Source organism: Cibotium barometz, chromosome 31, assembly GCF_041138505.1.
Source record: "Cibotium barometz isolate CiBa-2024 chromosome 31, ASM4113850v1, whole genome shotgun sequence".
In the NCBI taxonomy this organism is placed as follows: domain Eukaryota; kingdom Viridiplantae; phylum Streptophyta; class Polypodiopsida; order Cyatheales; family Cibotiaceae; genus Cibotium; species Cibotium barometz.
In genome coordinates this window covers 8,854,306-8,875,712 of record NC_141076.1, presented here as the reverse complement: position 1 = coordinate 8,875,712, position 21,407 = coordinate 8,854,306, and positions in this window count along the sequence as shown.

Sequence of the window (21,407 nt, the reverse complement as noted above, 5' to 3'; positions counted from 1 at the left end):
TAATTACTAATCCAAACATGCTCTGATTGTGACCAAACTTTGCAAGCATGAGGGGGTGGGCCCCCCCACATGCTTGCAAAGTTTGGTTCCCATTGGAGCATGTTTGGGTACAATGGTATGGGAAAGGCTCGGATTTTCCATGGCCTCTTAGGCACCAAAAGACTTGAAAAATCCGCACTGGGCGCTAATTACTAATCCAAACATGCTCTGATTGTGACCAAACTTTGCAAGCATGTGAGGGTGGTCCCCCCTACATGCTTGCAAAGTTTGGTTCCCATCGGAGCATGTTTGGGTACGATGGTATAGGGAAGGCTCGGATTTTCCATGGCCTCTTAAGCACCAAGAGACTTGAAAAATCCACACTAGGTGCTAATTACTAATCCAAACATGCTCCAATTGTGACCAAAGTTTGCAAGCATGTGGGAGTGGGTCCCCCTACATGCTTGCAAAGTTTGGTTCCCATCGGAGCATGTTTGGGTACGATGGTATACAGAAGGCCTGGATTTTCCATGGCGTCTTAAGCACCAAGAGACTTGAGAAATCTTCACTGGGTGCTAATTACTACTTGCAATGTTTGGTCCCCATCGGAGCATGTTTGGGTATGATGGTATGGGAAAGGCCTGGATTTTCCATGGCCTCTTAAGCACCAAGAGACTTGAAAAATCCGCATTGGTGCTAATTACTAATCCAAACATGCTCTGATTGTGACCAAACTTTGTAAGCATGTGGAGGTGGGTCCTCCCCACATGCTTACAAAGTTTGGTCCCCATCGGAGCACTTTTGGGTATGATTGTATGGGGAAGGCCACCTGGATTTTCCATGGCATCTTAAGCACCAAGAGACTTGAAAAATTTGCACTGGGTGCTAATTACTAATCCAAACATGCTCCGATTGTGACCAAAGTTTGCAAGCATGTGGGGGTGGGTCCCCCCCACATGCTTGCAAAGTTTGGTCCCCATCCGAGCATGTTTAGGTATGATGGTATGGGGAAGGCTCCGATTTTCCATGGCCTCTTAACCACCAAGAGACTTGAAAAATCCACACTGGGTGGTGCTAATTACTAATCCAAACATGCTCTGATTGTGACCAAACTTTGCAAGCACGTGGGAGTAGGCCCCTCCCCCATGCTTACAAAGTTTGGACCCCATCGGAGCATGTTTGGGTATGATGGTATGGGGAAGGCCTGGATTTTCCATGGCCTTTTAAGCGCAGAGACTTGAAAAATACACATTGGGTGCTAATTACCAATCCACACATTCTCCGATTGCGACTAAACTTTGCAAGAACGTGGAGGTGGGTCCCCCCTACATGCTTGCAAAGTTCGGTCCCCATCGGAGCATGTTTGGGTATGATGGTATGGGGAAGGTTCGGATTTTCCATGGCCTCTTAAGCGCCAAGAGACTTGAAAAATCCACACTGGACGTTAATTACCAATCCAAACATTCTCTGAAGTGACCAAACTTTGCAAGCATGTGGAGGTGGGCCCCTCCCACATGCTTGCAAAGTTTGGTTCCCATCGGAGCATGTTTGTGTACGATAGTATGGGGAAGGCCCGGATTTTCCATGACCTCTTAAGCACCAAGAGACTTGAAAAATCTGCATTGGGTGCTGATTATACTAATCCAAACATGCTCTGATTGTGACCAAACTTTGCAAGAATGTGGGGGTGGTTCTCCCCCACATGCTTGCAAAGTTTGGTCCCCATCGGAAGGTATGATGGTATGCGGAAGGCCTAGATTTTCCATGGCCTCTTAAGCACCAAGAGACTTGAAAAATCTGCACTGGGTGCTAATTACTAATCCAAACATGCTCCAATTATGAAAAAACTTTGCATGCATGTGAAGGTGGGCCTTTCCCACATGCTTGCAAAGTTTGGTTCCCATCGGAGCATGTTTGGGTACGATGGTATGGGGAAGGCTTGGATTTTTCATGGCCTCTTAAGCACCACGAGACTTGAAGAATCCACACTGGGCGCTAATAATTACTAACCCAAACATGCTCCGATCATGACCAAACTTTGCAAGCATGTGGTGGTGGGCTTCCCCCACATGCTTGCAAAGTTTGGTCCCCCCATCCGAGCATGTTTGGGTACGATGGCATGGGGATTTTCAACAAACAATATGATAGCCAAAGTGTTAAAAAAATAAAAAACCAAGAACATCAACTAAAATGTAATGAAACTCAATAATAAAAAAACTCATAATGATATAAACATTAAATAAGTACATGAGAATGCGAGCTAACTTAACTAGTCTGGGTTCTCAAAAGATCAAGGCATAATGAAAATGAGCTACCCCAGCTAGTCTGAGGTTAGTCACTGCCCATAAATCTAAGTGCAATGTAAGTGAGCTAACCTAGCTAGTCTAAGTTTAGTCACTATCAATGGAAACCCAATCAAAATCGTCATCTCTAACTGCTGGTCAACGTGCGCGTCAAGGCTGCTGTGCAGATCGAGAAGGCTGTGCCGATTGCGGGGGTCATCGAATATCTATGGGGAGGTCTGCCTCAAAGGCAGGATCATGAGCTGGTGCCGGTGTGCTTGGGAGCTCTCATGAGTCCCATAAGCTGCTATAGCCCTCTCCCTCTCTCTACGTCGTCCTAGTGTAAGACATCTCTGTGTGTAAACCAAAAATCTGTAATCAACAATGGTATATGTCTGCCACTCTGCGCGTGTAAGCTCCTCTGTTGTAAGGACACGCTATTCATGAGAGAAGCAGCATTGCTGCTAGCACCATCACCCCAGGTGCCACTAGGACCAACACCACCCACATGCTTGCATGCTGTGATCTGGCTCTCGTGAAGGACACATCAAACTCATGTGCACTCCACTCAATCTGTGGAGGCACCTCAGGCTCTTGATATCTGTTATCGACGGCATCGAGTCCCAAGTCAGTAGGTTGAGGTAAAATCTAGAGGCTTGCCAGTCCTAGCATCTACTCAAGCGAAGCCTGGGTGAAGATCATCAATGCCCAAAACTATGTATGTCGCTAGGTCGACGTAAGCACGGCAAGAGGGACATGCTGAGAAGCGTACTAGCTCCTGGGTGATGCAAGAAAAATGGAAAAAATGTCCATATCCCATAGCATATCCACCAGTAGTGTTAATGTCCTCGATATAGAGAGCGCACCAGGCATCACGGAGGAATGGTGGTGCATCTTGAGGGAGAGGTCGTCGAAAAAATAGGCTGTGGATATAAAGGCAAGTAGGGCACTGTCACGTCTGACGATCTGTGAAACTCTCGCACATGCAGCATCAACTCCTCTGCCCTATGCTGTGCAATCCGCTCCATAATCATGTGCTGCTGCACCTCAGCTCTAGAACTCTCTACCTCAGTCCGAGCCTACGCAAAAAGTAAAGCATAAAAATAATTGATTAGTCTCTCTCATTAGGTATTACTTAAAGAAATTTATAACTTAGGACCTTAATTATAACTCTTTTACGTGCAAGAGAAACCTACCTGCTGGATGTTAAAGTCTCTCACATGCCGTGCCTCTGCATAGTAGCTGCCTCTACCGTCTGTAATGCAGCTCTAAGGTGGTCAATCTCCGCTCTCGCCTCTACCAACTCCTGAGTGAGTCTCTCAGTGGTAGGTGTGGGACCCTACATGACACAATCAACCATACCGTTCATGTAAAAATATAGAAAAGTACATATAAACATGTAAATAAATGACTAAAAAAACTTAAGAAGTAATAAATATTTAAATACCTTGACATCTATCATCAGTATTGATCTTGAGAACAAGCGCATCACGTGCTGGATGCTCTCCATGGTGGTACTCTGTACGTCGATGCCAACCTGGGTGCCAAGAGCCTCAAGTGTTCACATAGGCACAAACGCCAGATCGGTAGGAGCTACACGAAGGGCTGGTGGAGGTCGTCACCCTGGTCCTGGAGACGGGCTCGACCAGCACCACCACCACGCCGATGGCTAGTGTAATCCACCTTCTCTCCCAAGAGAAACTCCGTATATAATTGCTTTGCGAAGTATATGGGAATCTGGCATTTACACACCCCCTCTCCTTAGATTAAAGTATGTTACTTTGAACCTTATTGAGCAAACAAAAGTACCTCATGCATGCTACCAAGAAATAGATGTTAAGTACTAGGAAATCATCAAACTGTAAATCACCATAACCTACTTGAATCATTATTGAAGCATGTTGTGATCATTTCTTGATATTATTAGATCATTACCATGCATGAACCATTAAAGTGATATGAAACCATGACACAACATACACATGGTGTGATGGAAAGTATTGCTAAAAGTATTGTTGGAATGCTACCAAAACATTGCAAGAATTTTATACAACTATGTTAATTAAAAGCACTTATGACACATCCTTAATGTTGCTATCCCCCTTCCCATCCCCACCCCCGAGACCCACTCCCCCTAACTTAAATTTAAGATTTATTATTCACCTAAATACATGGCCTTATCCCTACCTTATAAGCCTATGCCTCATTAAAAAAAAAACCCTCTTGTACACTCACGTGATAGCATAAGTTTTCTAAGAGTGAATTCCGTGGGTTTACAACCCTTTGCTTGGTTGAGGGATTTCCCACTTCTTCTAGGTCATCATCCAATAGGTGGGAATCTTTCCGATGGCCAATCTTGTAACCCTTGAGGTCTCCAAGATCAACACCACCATGGGAAGCTTACCATTCGCCTTTTCCCAGGAGCATTGTCACACCGTCACGTTGCACTACGGGGACTACTCCCTCCTGAGCTCACATGAAATCACTCACACACACTCACTAGCATGCATCAGAGAAACGATTACAGAGAGGTTAAGAAAGAGGGAAAGCTCAATTGCGTAATGGGAGAGTGTCCTTGCATTATGAGAGAAGGTTACCCGCTGCTTACACTATTGAAGAGTGCGAGCACTGGATAAACCATAGATTAGAGAAAAACAAATGATAAAGCTAAGGGATTTCTCCCCGATAACCACACCAAGAGATAGCAGAGAGGAAACCACTCAACTTTACATGTCAAGGATATCTTTTAAATGGACGAGCTTGTAACCCTTGAGGTCTCTAAGCTCAACACCACTATGGGTGAGCTTACCATTTGCCTTCTCCCATGAGTATTGTCACATCGTCATCGCGATGCACTATGGGCACTACTCCCTCCTCTCACATTAAATCACTCATGCATTCGAGAGAAGGTTAGAGAGAGGTTTAATAGTAAGAGAGAAAGCTCAATTACACAATGGGAGGGTGTCCTTGAATTATGAGAGAAATTGCCTTATATACATGGCCATAAGTATTCATACACTTAAACTATGTCTAGGTAGGTGTCTAAAGCTTTTATTTGGCATGTTGCTTGTACATTACTTCATCTCACAATATATTGATGCATTATAACACTAGGGAGCACATCCTATCTTACTAAGTACTACCCACTCCTAGAGCAGGAAACACCATCAAGTTTGAGATTTAGAGACGATTGCTTCATGGCTTGTTCGTATATGAGTTTGGTATGTCCATCCTTCATATTTGATCTAGATTACTCATGCTTTAGCATATAATTGGGTGTGGCAAACCTTGTTAATCGCTGATTTCCAAGAGCTGATTCAGCTGCAATGAATGAATGCTCATCTCAATTAAGATTATATTATATACATGCCCTTTGTGATCACAGCATGTCCTTGCACAGCAGAGGCCGCAGAGAGCAAGCAACCCAGTACCTTGGAGCAGCACTGCATGATTACAAGAAGCCTTACAGGGTTGTTAATTTGGAATGCCCATTTTCCAACTCTAGTAGCCCTGGCCCCTTGTGTTAATCATCTGTATAGCCATGTCCTCTAGCTCTACAAGCTGTGACCATTTCTCCCACGGTCCGTCCATGTTGATGATGTCGAGAACGTCCTATTTCACATGCGGCCATGCATGTCCACAATCAAGTATTTGCCCCGGCCATATTGTCCATACATTGATCCTAGCAGCTGGCATGCAGGAGCTCATCAGCCAGCTATGAAGAGACAGGTGGTGCCATGATGAAGTTCCACTTGTTCCAATATGCACTAACATATGATGCAGTAACATATAATTAGCTCCTGTGGAGAGCACCAGAAGATCACTGCTCTCATCAAAGTCAGGAGCTCCGTAAAGTGCATATGCTAATTTAACAGTCACAGTGTACTCGGGGGACGGCAGCGGCGGTGTCGGCTGCTACTGCTCTTCTTCCTCCTCCTCCTCCTTTTGGCCCGCTTAAACATCGGCCTGATCTTGTAGCAGTTGATCTTCCTCATGCCAATCATCATCTGCACCCAACCACTCCTCCATACCAGAACACTCAGCCAACAGTTCGTCCATGTCACTCACAGTATCTGCCGTGGAACAGTCGACTTCCTCGACCAGCCAATCCTGTGCACACAACCACTCCTCCATACCAGAGCAATTAGCCAGCAGTTCATCCACACCACCTGCAGAGCAGCAGTATCCATGAACCAGTCCACATTGTTTCCTACATCAGCACATGAATTAATATTGTGGGTAACCTGCAACTCACCAGCCTCAGCTTGCAGTAGTTGTTGCTCCGCCATGTAGTTGAGGATGAGGTCCTGCTCTGCCTGCTCTTTCTCGTTCTCTTGCTGCTGCTGCTACTGCTTCCCATAGGCATATTCATGTGTTTGTACTTGCTGCTGCTGCTGTCGCCGTTGCCGTGGCCTCCGCCCAGGCCCAGCAGCTCCTCCTGATGACGACGTTGACGTGGAGGAGAAGGAAGAGGAGGATCTTGAATCTGGCGCTGGCTGCCGGGCGTCCTCCCGATGATGGCGGTGAGGGCGATGAGGGCGGATGGGAGCCGTGCGGAGGCGGCCGTTGAGGGTGAACCTGTGCTTGCAGGACCTGCAATGGAAGACGGGTTGCAGGAGGAGGGTCTTATCGGGGTTGTTCAAGGAGCGGAAGACGGTGTTTGCGGGGTTGGGGCAGAGGCTTCTGGGGCAGGTAGGCGTGGGCTTTGTGTTGCGAAAGTAGGAGCGGAGCGCCCTCACCATGAGTGGATCCATCTCTGAGAAGTGGGCAGGGAGGCGCCCGCTCTCCACGATTTCAAGCACCTGATGAGGGGCAATCTGCTGGGGGCTCGACATGTCCAGCTGCATATTGATTCTCTGCGTGCCGGCCTGCTCATGATATCGATGATGATGGAGGCTGAGTCCCATGATGTTTGATGAACGTCCAGCTGTAGATGGGCTGGGCAAAGGGGCAGCTACGCTTGCTGGCAGCTGCCCCCGTTCAAGCCTCATGATATTTGTCTGTGCCGGCCACTGCTGCTCTGCATGCAGGCTGAAACCCATGTTTGATGATGGTGAACCGCTTAAGATGAAGGCGCTGGAGGTAGAGGGGGCAATTACCGGATGATGAAGATGCTGCTGCTACTGATGATGCATTAGGATGCGGTCCTGCACAGCCATAGCCATGGATGCTGGGGTTGCAGCTGCAGCGCCGCTTGGATGATGCAAGATAAGGGTGCTCAAATTCACAGCCATAGCCTCCTGGAACGGAACGCACAAGAAGAAGAAGAAGAAGCAGAAATGGTGGTGGTGTACTATGCAAGAAAAGATTGCTATTTGAGAGGGAAAACTTTGAGTGTCGACCCCCTTTTATTCACGAGAAGAAAGCGCGTCCCTTGAGCTAGGCCTCCATGTAAAATGAACGACATATGCAAATGCCCTAATTATCACCCCAAGAGTTCTCTCTCTCTCTCTCTCTCTCTCTCTCTCTCTCTCTCACACACACACACACACACATATCACTAGCTAGGGCAATACCAACCTGCTTTGTGACTTCTTCTTCTTCGGCTGCTTTGTCACTCTCTTTACAAGTGCGTGGTTGAGAAGACTTTCGTTCTCCACTAGGACGCGTTTGATATCGAAAAGGCACGTGTGGCAATACAATTCTTCTCCATCATGCTCTTAAAGAAAATCAATTCTAAAGGGATTTGGTCAAGACTCTTTTGGTGTACAATCAACTTCAAGGGGCTAGCCTTATGGTGCCCAAATCAAGATGATACCGTCTACAAAGATGACATATGTAAGGAAAGCTACAGTTTGACAACGTTTTACCAAGTCGATGACATACCTACTAAGGAAAGCTACATTTTGAGACCTTGTTACCCCTGCAAAATCCTCTGAATTCTCAACTTAGTTGGAACCCTAGCCATGGTAAGAATTCATAAATTATTAATTTCTGTCTAGTTTGGTATGCATGCTTTCACCTAGAGGAAGATTATGTCATAATATTGGGGAACTTGCTTTTGAGTCGAGTCAAGGGATTACACTTTAAAAGATTCTCTAGGCTAATTGTTTTGATACAAAAGGGTTTACATATTTACAAGAGGATCATTTACACATAAAATTTTAGCCTTGTCCGATGCGTAAATGTTAAACGGGTCCCTCATAGTCTGGTCTAGCATAGTTGGAGTTTCGCTCTAGGAGTCAAATGGAACACCCTTGTAATATATTTCTAGGATATGCATAATCTCAAGGGGGATTATGTGTTCTGACGTTTGATGCATACTAGACCATTCATAACATGCATGTTTGAGTGTGCTAACCTTGCAAGAAAGGTTGTGCGCAACCAAGCCATATTCAAGACAACTCAACTATTTTCATAATAGAGTTAAACAAACCTTTACAAGTGGTATCGTAGTAATTTCTTAGCTTGTGTGGATTGAGAACATTATGTGTATAATATAATTTTCATTTTTTATTTAAGATGGAGGGAATGAACATGCTATGATGTAATGCAATACAATACAGAAATAGAATTCATAAATTGATTAAGATTCATGTAGCACAACACAAATATTCAAGTAGAATCTTGGACGCAACAAGAAGACACTCTGTCTCTCTCAACATACCATACGAGATGGAGAGCAACAAGCAGACAATCTAAATGATGTTCAGCACATGAACAAATATATAAATATGATGGGGCATCTTATGAGGTACATAATTACCCCTAACAAAGTTGATTTCTTTGCTAATCAGGAGGATGCTAAAGATGAGGAAGACTTTAATATTGAGAACCATTTCCAAGGAAGAGATGGAACACCTAAAATGTATGAGAGGAAGGAAGATTATAAGACAACTCGGAAAAGGGAAGACCTAGTAAATGCAATTCAACTCTAGGGCATGTTTTTGAGCAAGCCTAACTTGTCCCTCTTCGAGTTCGATGGAACCAAGAAGGCAAGAGAAATCGATGGAACCAAGGAAAGCGGCAAAAGAGGGGTGTAAGCATCACTCCAAACATCTCCCATAAGCATGAAACTTGGGAGTTATGGGCATTGTTAGGAGTGATGTATTAGACACGTTGTTACGTCACCCTAAACATCCCTTTTTATGACGTTTCATGTCACAATGTCAAGTGATGTTTAGTGTCACAAAAGTGACATTTGGAGTGACACTAAACATCGCTTTTGTGACAATAGGAGTAACGTTTAGTGTCACTCCAAGTGTCACTTCTATGATACTAAACGTCACTCTCAGTGTGACACTTGGAGTGACATTGAACGTCACTCCTAGTGTCACAAAAGTGACATTTAGTGTCACTCAAAATCTCATTTTTGTGACGCTAAACGTCACTCAAACTCACTCTAATTACGAATGATGTTATGTTTAAAGTACTTCTAAAACAACAAGCTAGTTTTTTAAACTAGTGGAGATTTTGTCAAATAAAAAAAACCATCTATTTTTCAAAAATAATAGTTACATAGAAAAGCTTACTTGTTTTTTAGGGGCGAGATCATTTCGATTATTGAACTCAAATGATGTTGATTGAAATGTTCACAATGTTTTGTGAAAAAGGTAATAAATTTAGAATAGATGATGATTTACTTGATTATGAAACCTAATCATTTGTGTTGTTTGTTGGAATATATAAAATGCATATTTATTCCCAATGCTTACTCATTTAGCCAAAAAAAACCTTAATTTAGAGAGATTTAATTTGTTATATCATGTGTCTGTGTGAATATAGTTTACTACAACAATAAAACTCATGGAATTTCATGTCTAATTCTAATGAAAAGAGGCTTCATTTATTTCCCAACAAGTAGTGCATTCAATGCTAGAGTGTGAGCAACACAAGGATAATAGCACATGAATTTTATTTAGATTTTTCTGATGAGACCCTTAAAATGTGGTAACTACTACAGTTATATTTCTTGATTTTTTGAATGCATAAGTATTTAGATAAAAATTCCATTATATAAAGTCCCCTTTTTGCTCTTCATCTTGTATTTTAAAACTTTATGCTCATGATGAAAAGTTGTAATAAAGTAAAAGAGTCTCGTGTCTATTTTGGCCCAAGTACAAGAATTATAAAGTGTATATTGTAAATGGGGTCAAGGGTTAGGTTGGCCATGCCTATATTGGACACTTTTAAGTGTGGTGTGAAAGTGCAGTCATGTATAGAAGTGGAAAAGTTAGAACAATAATATAACTAATCACTTGATAATGATAATTAAAGCTTACTAATCCTAGCTATGGTGGCTTCTACCCTATGAGAAGATGAGTGAGCCCTCCTCCATGAGTGCTACCGTGTGCAAACTCCCATCAGTGCGTGTTCTATTCTCTTCAATGGTATCAAACAATGCTTTAATCCCTTTTATTGTTAGGTTTAGTCTAGAAAAACCTTAATTCCTCTCTCAAAACCTATAAACCCTAATCTCATACATCTTTTTCTCAAGTTTCTTCAAGATCCATACTCTAGCTATGTTTGGGAGTCTTCTTAAGCAAATTTGGACATATTTTGAGTCTAATCTATGCATTTTCTAGTTTTGCCCTAATTTCTAAAATTTGCGTGCATAATTAGGAAGCCTTTTTTTTTCAAAAACCCTACAAATCAACACTATTATGCTTGAATCTCTCCACGAGGGGTACATAGGCAACGAAGACTTGATCTATGGGGATGTACCAAATTGCATCTCTTTATTTGATAAAGTGATGGGGCAAGTCAATGGAGTAGGCAAGTGGAGTCCTCAATGTGGTTAGGCTATTTTTGCCTTGTCATCCTTGGGTTCCTTGTTAGACATGGGTTTCATTATTGGTACCACAATTGTTGACTGGGAATGATTTTAGGACTGGTGGTTGTTGTAGACAAGGTTTTAATATATCTCAATGCTTCCTTGGTCACACTTGTAGAAAAGGTTCTTGAGACACAATGGCTATATCCTAGGTAGCTCTTCGTTCAAAATATAGGGCCCTTAATCCTAGCCTAGGTGAAATGGAATGGTCACCTTCATGGAGATCCGTAATTCGAGGACTCTGAGTATATAGGTATGGGATTGGTCCCTTCTTTGGCGATATGGCTTGTTTAAAGATTTCATCACAAAGGATCTTCGATCAAGAAGACGCATCCTCATCAAGACTAGTTTTTTATATAGAGGCTAATTGTTTCCTGATTTCAAAAAAGGACATAAAGAGCATTGAGTGTTATTCCATCCTTGTCATAGAATAGCACCACCACTTCTTTGTTAGAAATCTCCATGGCACATGTCCGGCTAATGAAGTTTGGTATAGCTTGCACCAACGTACCCCTATCTCTTCCTAGGATAAAATCTACTTCTAACACATAGTCTAACACACAAATCTTATATTTCAAGGCGTTAGATTCCACATAAATTATGCATTCCAAATATCCTAGACATGGCATTCTTTGAGTGTCAGTCCTTGGAATCCATTCATGAGAATGCAAGCTTGGTTCGCCTATACAATGCCATAGCTCTTATATCATGAGATTGTATTGCTGCCTATAAGGACAAATTTAAGATTGGATAGTTTGGAGTCCCAAGCTTGTTTCAAATCCAATTTCTATCCACTGGAATGGTTCAGGTTCTAGAGTCTTAGGTTCTAAAGCTTCAAGTTGTTGAGTTTTCAACTATTTTTGGCTATGGCAAGAGGTGTTCAAACTCTACAATCTTACTTTTAGGTAAAGGCTCCGCTAGTCATAGGAGTAATGTGAGGGATGTTTAAGGGGTTTTCAAGAAGATAGTTTTCTTTCTTTCATCAATGGAGTACCATGTGTTTACCAACCAATTACCACCAAACAAAACCGCCTAGTTAAGTGTAATTTGAATTTCACATTCAATGTTATCATCCTGAGCGATAATTGTTTGTGTGTAAACAATAACCCCATACATCAAGGTCTAAGCCTCCATCAACATCTAGTGTATTCATTTGTTTAGGACTAAGTGTGGGTTGGCCTAAAGAAACCTAGATTCTTTTTGAAGAAGTATTGTGACTAGTGTTGAGGCTAATCACTGCGTGTTTTCATTGAATGTTTTTACCCACTTGAAAATCTAGCCAAATGTTGATTGGATACGCAAGAGGTAGCATAGATGTTTTGGTGAATGATGCCCATTCACTTCTAGATTCATTCATTTGATCCCCAATCTTCAACTCATATTCTCTTAGAGCACTTTCAGGTTCATAAAGGGTTTGAAGGTCGTTGTTGGTAGGGTCCATAATTCATTGTGTAGAAAGATGTATATTGTTTATCCCTAACCATTGGTTGTGTTGACATTTGTGTCTCATTTGCATGGACACTTCTGGTTTTTTTTTGCTTTTAGCTTATCATTGCAACAATGAGCTAATGACATGGTTCAACCTCTGTATAACACATTCAATTCTCTCGAATATGCTTGTCCCAAGAATTGAGTTTCATTTGGTAAAGTTTTTTTGTTTTGAAAGAAAAATTGACAATCACTGCTATTTGGTCTTGTTTCTCATGTGTGAACATTTTGGAAGTCGATGGGGAGGAGTCAATAGTGGGTGACTTGGCCCACCACCATTGAACCATTCTTACCATGCTCTCCAACATTTCATTTCTGTAATTGTCAGTTGTGATCAAATCTTTTCATACGTGGTTCTAATCCCTTGTTTTTCCATCTAGTGGCATAGAATAGAGATTTATCTCCATGTAGCACTTTCGTTAGGGTGGTTGCAAGATGAGGTTATCTAGATTCATGTAGTGGGCGCTCTTGGCTTTAGCTTGAAAATAGGTATTTTTTCAAGAAGAACAACCAATCTCTCCTAGTTAGCCAAGGAGTTTCACTTCAAGGTCTTCTAATGAAACATCATATGCAAAGTTGGGCACCTAAAACTATAATCTGATCGAATATCCAATAATTGAAAATCCCTTTTCTTTGGGAACCAAAATTGTATACAGGCCCTGTCGGAGGTTTAGACAGGTATAGTGAATGTGAGTAAATTGCCTATAACTTTTACATTATTGCTCAGATGATGTTCCCACTTTGCATATCACAAATATAAATAACATAGAGCTTAACTTGATTTATCGAGTAATTTTTGATGTGTTCTACTATTTTCTATATTATTTAAAATGTATTAGAATTATAAAAAAAACATACTATTTTGTCCTCCCACCACATCTACCATCTAAAATGCTTAAATTATATGGATCTAGTGATGATTAGATTAGGAAAGATTAGTATAATGTGGGTATAAGTTAAAATTATAAATCTAACAGTTGGATTTTTGTAGACTTACTTTAGAAAATTTGTTATGACTATTAGAGGTCCATTAAATTAATTATAATTTAATGATAAAAATCAAACATTGAATTTTTTAATCTAAAAACTCTAGGGATCAATATACTTGTTGCCATGAATTTATTAAAAAAAATTAGCTTAATTTGAGTATGGGAAGGTCCATTTTCAATCCTCCCAAGTGAAAATTCCCATATTGTGTCCACTCTCCCCTTTTCAAGTCTAAAACTAATCCTAGTTAGGTTTGGAAATCTAGGCTTGGTAAACTTCAAAGCCTCGATATCATTCCATGTGTGAGGCTTGGGTAGGCACAAATCTTATTATGCATGCCACTTTATGTCCACATCAGCTTCGAGAGGATCCACATAAGCAGCTTGCCACCTCACCTTGCCACCTCCACCCTCCATGTCAACATGGTCAACCTAGTTGACCCTCATCATCCTAGTCATCATTAATTCCACATCTTCTTGTCACCTTTGCATACCACCTCGCACTTAGTGACATGGCATGCCACATCATGGAAATACCACATCAACCATAATAGTGCCACATGTCAAGAGAATGCCATGTGTCATGTACGCATGTGACATGTGTGGCACCTCCTTCCCACCTCTCTATTTTTTTAAAAACATATTTTTTGAAAAAGTTAATTTAGTAATTTAGAGAAATAGAATATAGAATTTTAATTAATAAAATATATATAACTTATTAAATAAAAGAATTTAAAATCACTAATTTTAAAGGATTATATTTTAGAATTAGATCATATTATTTTTAAAGTTCATGTTATTCAATTTAAAAAATTAAATTTTTAAACTTAATATTTCTTGAAAATATTTTATGTAAAATAAACCTTTGAATAAAATTTAAAAAATACATTATTAAAAAAAGTAATTATATAATTATAAAATAAAAGATATATTTATATATCTAGTAATGATAAATATTTAGACTTGTTAATAAATATTATTAATAATATTGATTTTTAAGTGGATAGTAGTTTATCGTTAATTATCTTTATATTTATCTTAATTATCCAATCAATCTTAGATAGGAAATCCAATGAGATTTGAAGTGGATAACCTATTTTTCCTATATAATCACGCATCTCTAGTACTATCCCACACTTATCTCTAGTACTATCCCATTATTGAGCCTTCATAATTTTTACTCTCTTAGCTTCCTTGAGAATGGGTTCTCAAAGTCGTAAGAGTCAGAAACGTGATAGAACTAGACTCCCCCCCATCCACCAAGTTCAAGAGGATGAGAGGAAAAGGGTAGCTCGTGAGAGAAAGAGAGAATGGAGAGCACGTCAACGAGCAACACCTTCCATTTTGGCAATGATCCAAGACTTGCTCCTCCTCTTCCACTTCCTCTCCCGCCGCCCTCTTCCCCCCCACTACCCCTTAGTTTACATGATCCACATGAATACGCCCTTCCTGAGTCCCCTTCTCTTTTACAAGAACCCACCCCCCTCCTTTGGGTGCCCATTGTGTGGATAGGAAAGAACTATCAAAGTCAGGGGCACATCGTCGTACCCATGCAATCTTCCATTCCTATTTCAAAGACCTCACGCCTTCATCACAAGCATGCATGCTTGATGCTTTGATCGATCTGCCCAACATGGCCAACTTCTGCAAGGGCTCTTTCCGACATTGGAGGCCGAAGAGAGGGAAGAGCTGGCATGGCGGTGCTACAAAATGTTCCTCATTCCTATATAGTTAACAAGAAGAGGAACTCTACGGACGTTGTGGCTGCTCGACGGGCTATTGTGGTAGCCATAAAAAGTAGCTCCCAAATGAAGGGTAAGGTGAGTGCCACATCTCGCATCCTTTCCATATAGCACCACATGCACTAAGAGGTGGGTCTATTAGACGACAAAGTTTAGGTTAGTCCTAACCCATGCTCCACTAGAGCTTGTTCCCATGCTCCCATGCTCACAAGCCTAATGTGGGTTAGCCTCCTAGTATATGCACACATAATGTGTATATAACATAGCACACATAATGTACATATAGCATACTTCCCCTCTCTCAAAACATAATTTGCACTCTTGCAATGAAAAGAAGGAGAACGGCGCTGAACAATCTCAACCGACTCCCAAGTTGAATCCTCAATTTTCCTATCTTTCCACCTAATTTTAATCTCAAGGATAAGTCAACTACAAAGTTTCCTTTCCCTGAATTCATGTACCTTATCAGGTTCATGTGGAACACATGATAAATCTTCAACTTCAACGAGTTCTTGATGAGTAACTGTGTTATCCTCACCTCCCAATTTCCCTTTCAATCTATTGATATAAAAGACTGGATGAACTCTAACATGTGGAGGTAGTTTTAAGTTCAAACGCAACTGTGCCAATCCGACGTATAACTCGAAAATGGACCACAATATCTAGGAGATAAATTCGAGCATCCCCTATCAGCATAAAACCATGCCCTATCATGAGCACTCCTGATAGAATCCCGAGCTTTGGTCAGCATTTCCTACATATCTCGCAAGAAATCCCTCGATGCATCAAGCTCGATGTCCCTAAGTTGATACCCATACATAAGTATGCACGGACTAAAAAATAATAGTCGTAAATTTAGAACTCTTATAGGCAAATTCCATCATTGGAAGATATTTTTTTTCAATATGATGATTTTCTAGAGACATATGCACGAAGCATATACACTACTGTGAATGATCAGAGCAATTCACATTCAAAGTAACTTCCTCGTTGTAAACCTTTCGAAATAAAGTAGGAAAGCATGGCATTATAACAGCAGAAACCAGGGATTCATCGGCGCCCCGACATACCCACATCTGCATATGGAATAATTGATATCTCGAGTTACCCATATCAACATAGAGAGTCATCAACATCTCGATGAGTCACATATATCCATCCGTAAACCTATCAGGTTGATTGTGTAAATCACCTAAAGTACGAAACTTTTGAAAGAAATGCCAACAAAGGAAGAATCCAAATTTCCTTACCCGAACACAACAAGATAAACTTGTTTGAACTCTAAAGAAAGAGATTTCAACAAGTGAAAATGCCGATGAGATTACCCTCATCAAAACATGTAGACTATAGATAAAACAAGCTTATCTAGAGAATGCCCCCACACTATAACTTTTAGTGAATTTAGAAAATAAGATTGTCTTTGAATGTTGAGGTCAACATGCTAAGTGATGTAAGCAAAGCAACAATCTTGAGCCCAAATTATCCCATAAGATAATATATATGAGGGATCACTAGCGTCCCATTCCACCATGATACCACCCATACATACCTTAACAATTTGAAACTCCCTAGTATGCCATCTAGGAATATATGAATAAAATCCTGTATAAAAGGAATAAAATGGCCTTATCCAGACTTTCACATACTAAACCTGTCTCTATATACTTGAGACTACATCAAGGAATAAATCCTTCTGAGTACATCATTTAGAAAAGAAATTGAATTATTGGCGCCTTTCTAATGATAATTACCCAAAACACAATAAAGTTAGGGTGGAAAAAATAACTCACCTAGATATACAAGCAACTAGGTATCCGAGTTGGAATATGTACAAGAGTATAAAAAATATACTCCAAAATTACGTGCAAAAAATAATTTCAAAATATTCTTAATTTTTCGTGAGAATCCCATCGTTCACGAAATTTCCAATTCCGCTCGACAATTCTCAAATCCAATGAAAATTTTTAATTTTAATGGATTTTTTAATTTTTTGGGTAGTCAAAAAATATATTTTTAAAGGAATTTGAATGGTCACGGGCGCCCGAATGGACACACCCCATGCCAAACACCAACCCCACATTTTCTCGAAATTTAAAATAACCTTTATCTAATTTTTTCCTAATTTTCAGGAATTTTTTTAAAATTTTTAAATTACCCCGAACGTATTTAGAATACGAACGGTCAAAAATTTTGAAATTCCAATGGTTTTCCCGAAATATGGAAAGCCAAAAGTTTTGGAAAAATGAAAAGACAAAAAAATCGGAATGTGAAAGGTCAAAGGTTTCCGGAATACGGAAGGTCAAAAGTTTTTCCGGAATTCGGAAAGCCAAAAGGTTTTGGGAAAATGGAAAGCCAAAGGTTTTTCGGAAGATGAAAAGCCAAAAATTTTCATGAAGAAGTTTCCAGAAATTTTCAGATATTTTTTTCCTCAAATCCCATATTTTAAAGAATTTTTCAGGCTTTTTTTTGAAATAAATTCAAAAGCTTTTTTTTAAACAAAAACTTATTATTTTTTTAAAAAAACAAAAATAAAAAAAATCTTTTTTAAGCTTATACCAATTTGATTTTTTTAGGGCAAGGGGCGTTTTTTTCCGCCAGCTCTGCTGTGCGCAGCCCCCCCCCTCCCGTCGCCTGCGCCTAGAGATGTGAGAGAGAGAGGGACTCTCTCTTCTCCCCTCTCTCCTTCCTTTCCTCTCCATTACAATCCTTCTCCTCCAATCTCTTCTCTCTCTCTCTCTCTGTTAATCAAAGAGATTAACTTAATCCATGATTAAGTTTTTAATTAAACTTTTTTTAAATCATAATTATCATGAATTATGATTAATGCTTAAAAATCATTTTTAAAGAGATTTTCCCACGAAAAAAAGAAGGAAAAATTAGATTTGAGAGGCAGAGAGAGTCCCACGCACACGGGAGAGCATCTCATGCATCAACACACTGTCCCCTTACTGAATTTCAGTAAAAAATTGACAGAAATTTGATCGCGTTCTCACGGAAAAAACCTGCAAAAAATGTATAAAAATATATTTTAAATAAAAAAAAATACTCAAAAAATTCCTAAAAATTAGAAAAAATTTCTAAAAACTCTAGAAATTTAGGGAATCCATTCTAACAAAAATATTCACCATAAACTTTATGGTATTTTTGTAAAAAATTCCATTAATGCTTGATTTTAACCATAAAAAATAGAAAAAAATAGCATTAACTCACGAAATTTCCCCGCAAACGTCGATTCGTCGATTGAATTGTAGTTACACACATTCCAATCACCATATCGATGATCCACGCGCAATTCATCAACACAAATCAATAAAAAATAACATTTTATTAGTAAATATTAAAATTTACTAAAAAAATCAGCAACAACAATTAAATAGAGATAGCTCTGATACCACTGTTAAAACCCTAAGATCTCTCTAGATAATTGTTATACAAAAACATGCATAAATCAGGCATGAACTCAACCACCCAACCACCTCTGAGCCCAAGGGATGCACACATGAATAATAAATGAAATACATCATACCTCTACCTTGATGTCCCATACCATCAAGAGGTATAACTCCAATCCAATAGCATGTAGCTAAAGTGTGAAATGGTAAATGAGTAGATATGGACCTCTACACAAGAGACCATAGCATAAGCCTCCAAGCCTCCAAGCTTCCAAGCTCCCAAGCCCCCTTGAGTGTGCCCCATGCCCCTATTATATAGGAGGGCCCTCAAGTGACTCTTGACTTTCCATTTCTCATGTGTGACCCTTGGATGTCTGACCCTAACCTTAACCCTTAAGGTTAGTCCTAACCCATGCTCCACTAGAGCTTGTTCCCATGCTCCCATACTCACAAGCCTAATGTGGGTTAGCCTCCTAGTATATGCACACATAATGTGTATATAACATAGCACACATAATGTACATATAACACATGGCCTCTTAAGCACCAAGAGACTTGAAAAATCTGCACTGGGCACTAATTACTAATCCAAACATGCTCTGATTGTGACCAAAGTTTCCAAGCACGTGGGGGTGGGTCCCTCCCACATGCTTGCAAAGTTTAGTCCTTATCGGAACATGTTTGGATACGATGGTATAGGGAAGGCCCGGATTTTCCATGGCCTCTTAAGCACCAAGAGACTTGAAAAATCTACACTAGGTGCTAATTACTAATCCAAACATGCTCCAATTGTGACCAAAGTTTTTGCAGGTTGGTCCCCATTGGAGCATGTTTGGGTAGGATGGTATGCAGAAGGCCCGGAATTTCCATGGCCTCTTAAGCACCAAGAGACTTAAAAAATCCGCACTGGGCGCTAATTACTAATCCAAACATGCTTGAATTGTAAGCAAACTTTGCAAGAATATGGGGGTGGGTCCCTCCCACATGCTGGTCCTCATCGGATCATGTTTAGGTATGATTGTATGGGGAAGGCCGCCCGGATTTTCCATGGCCTCTCAAGCACCAAGAGACTTGAAAAATCCACACTGGGAGCTAATTACTAATCTAAACATGCTCTGATTGTGATCAAAATTTGCAAGCATGTGGGGGTGGGTCCCCCCGACATGCTTGCAAAGTTTGGTCCCCATCAAAGCGCATGGTTGGGTTTGATGGTATAGGGAAGGCCCGGATTTTCCATGACCTCTTAAGCACCAAGAGACTTGAGAAATCTGCACTGGGCACTAATTACTAATCCAAACATGCTTTGATTATGACCAAAGTTTGCAAGCATGTGAGGGTGGGTCTCCCCCACATGCTTGCAAAGTTTGGTCCTCATCTGAGTATGTTTGGGTATGATGGTCTGGGGAAGGCCCGGATTTTCCATGGCCTCTTAAGCACCAAGAGACTCGACGAAAAATCCGCACTAGGCGCTAATTACTAATTTAAACATACTCGGATTGTGCCCAAACTTTGCAAGCATGTGGGGGTGGGTCCACCCCCACATGCTTTGCAAAGTTTGGTCCCCATCGGAGCATGTTTGGATATGATGGTATGTGGAAGGCCCGGATTTTCCATGGCCTCTTAAGCACCAAGAGACTTGAAAAATCCACACTCGGCGCTAGTTACTAATCCAACCATGCTCTGATTATAACCAAACTTTACAAGAAGCACGTGGGGGTGGGTCCCTCCACATGCTTGCAAAGTTTGGTCCCCATCGGAGCATGTTTGGGTATGATGGTATGCGGAAGGCCTGGATTTTCCATGGCCTCTTAAGCACCAAGAGACTTGAAAAATCCGTACTGGGCGCTAATTACCAATTCAAACATTCTCCGATTGTGACCAAACTTTGCAAGCATGCGGGGGTGGTCCCCCCCAAATGCTTGCAAAGTTTGGTTCCCATTGGAGCATGTTTGGGTACGATAGTATGGGGAAGGCCCGGATTTTCCATGGCCTCTTAAGCACCAAGAGACTTTAAAAATCCACACTGGGCGCTAATTACTAACCGAAAAATGCTCCGATCATGACCATACTTTGCAATCATGTGGGAGGGGCCCACCCCCGCATGCTTGCAAAGTTTGGTTCCCATCGAAGCATGTTTAGGTACAATGGTATATGGAAGGCCCGGATTTTCCATGACCTCTTAAGCACCAAGAGACTTGAAAAATCTGCACTGGGCGCTAATTACTAATCCAAACATGCTCCGATTGTGACCAAAGTTTGCAAGCATGTGGGGGTGGGTCCCCCCCACATGCTTGCAAATTTTGGTCCCCATGGGAGCATGTTTGGGTATGATGGTTTGGGGAAGGCCCGGATTTTCCATGGCCTCTTAAGCACCAAGAGACTTGAAAAATCTGCACTGGGCGCTAATTGCTAATACAAGCATGCTCTGATTGTGACCAAACTTTGCAAGCATGTGGGGACAGGTCCCACCCACATGCTTGCAAAGTTTGGTCCCCATCAGAGCATGTTTGGGTATAATCGTATGGGGAAGGCCCGGATTTTCCATGGTCTCTTAAGCACCAAGAGACTTAAAAAATCCGCACTGGGCGCTAATTACCAATCTAAACATGCTCGGATTGTGACCAAAATTTGGGAGCATGTGGGGATGGGTCCATGACATATGCTTGCAAAGTTTGGTCCCCATCAGCGCATGTTTGGGTATGATGGTATGGGGAAGGCTCGGATTTTCCATGACCTCTTAAGCACCAAGAGACTTGAAAAATTCG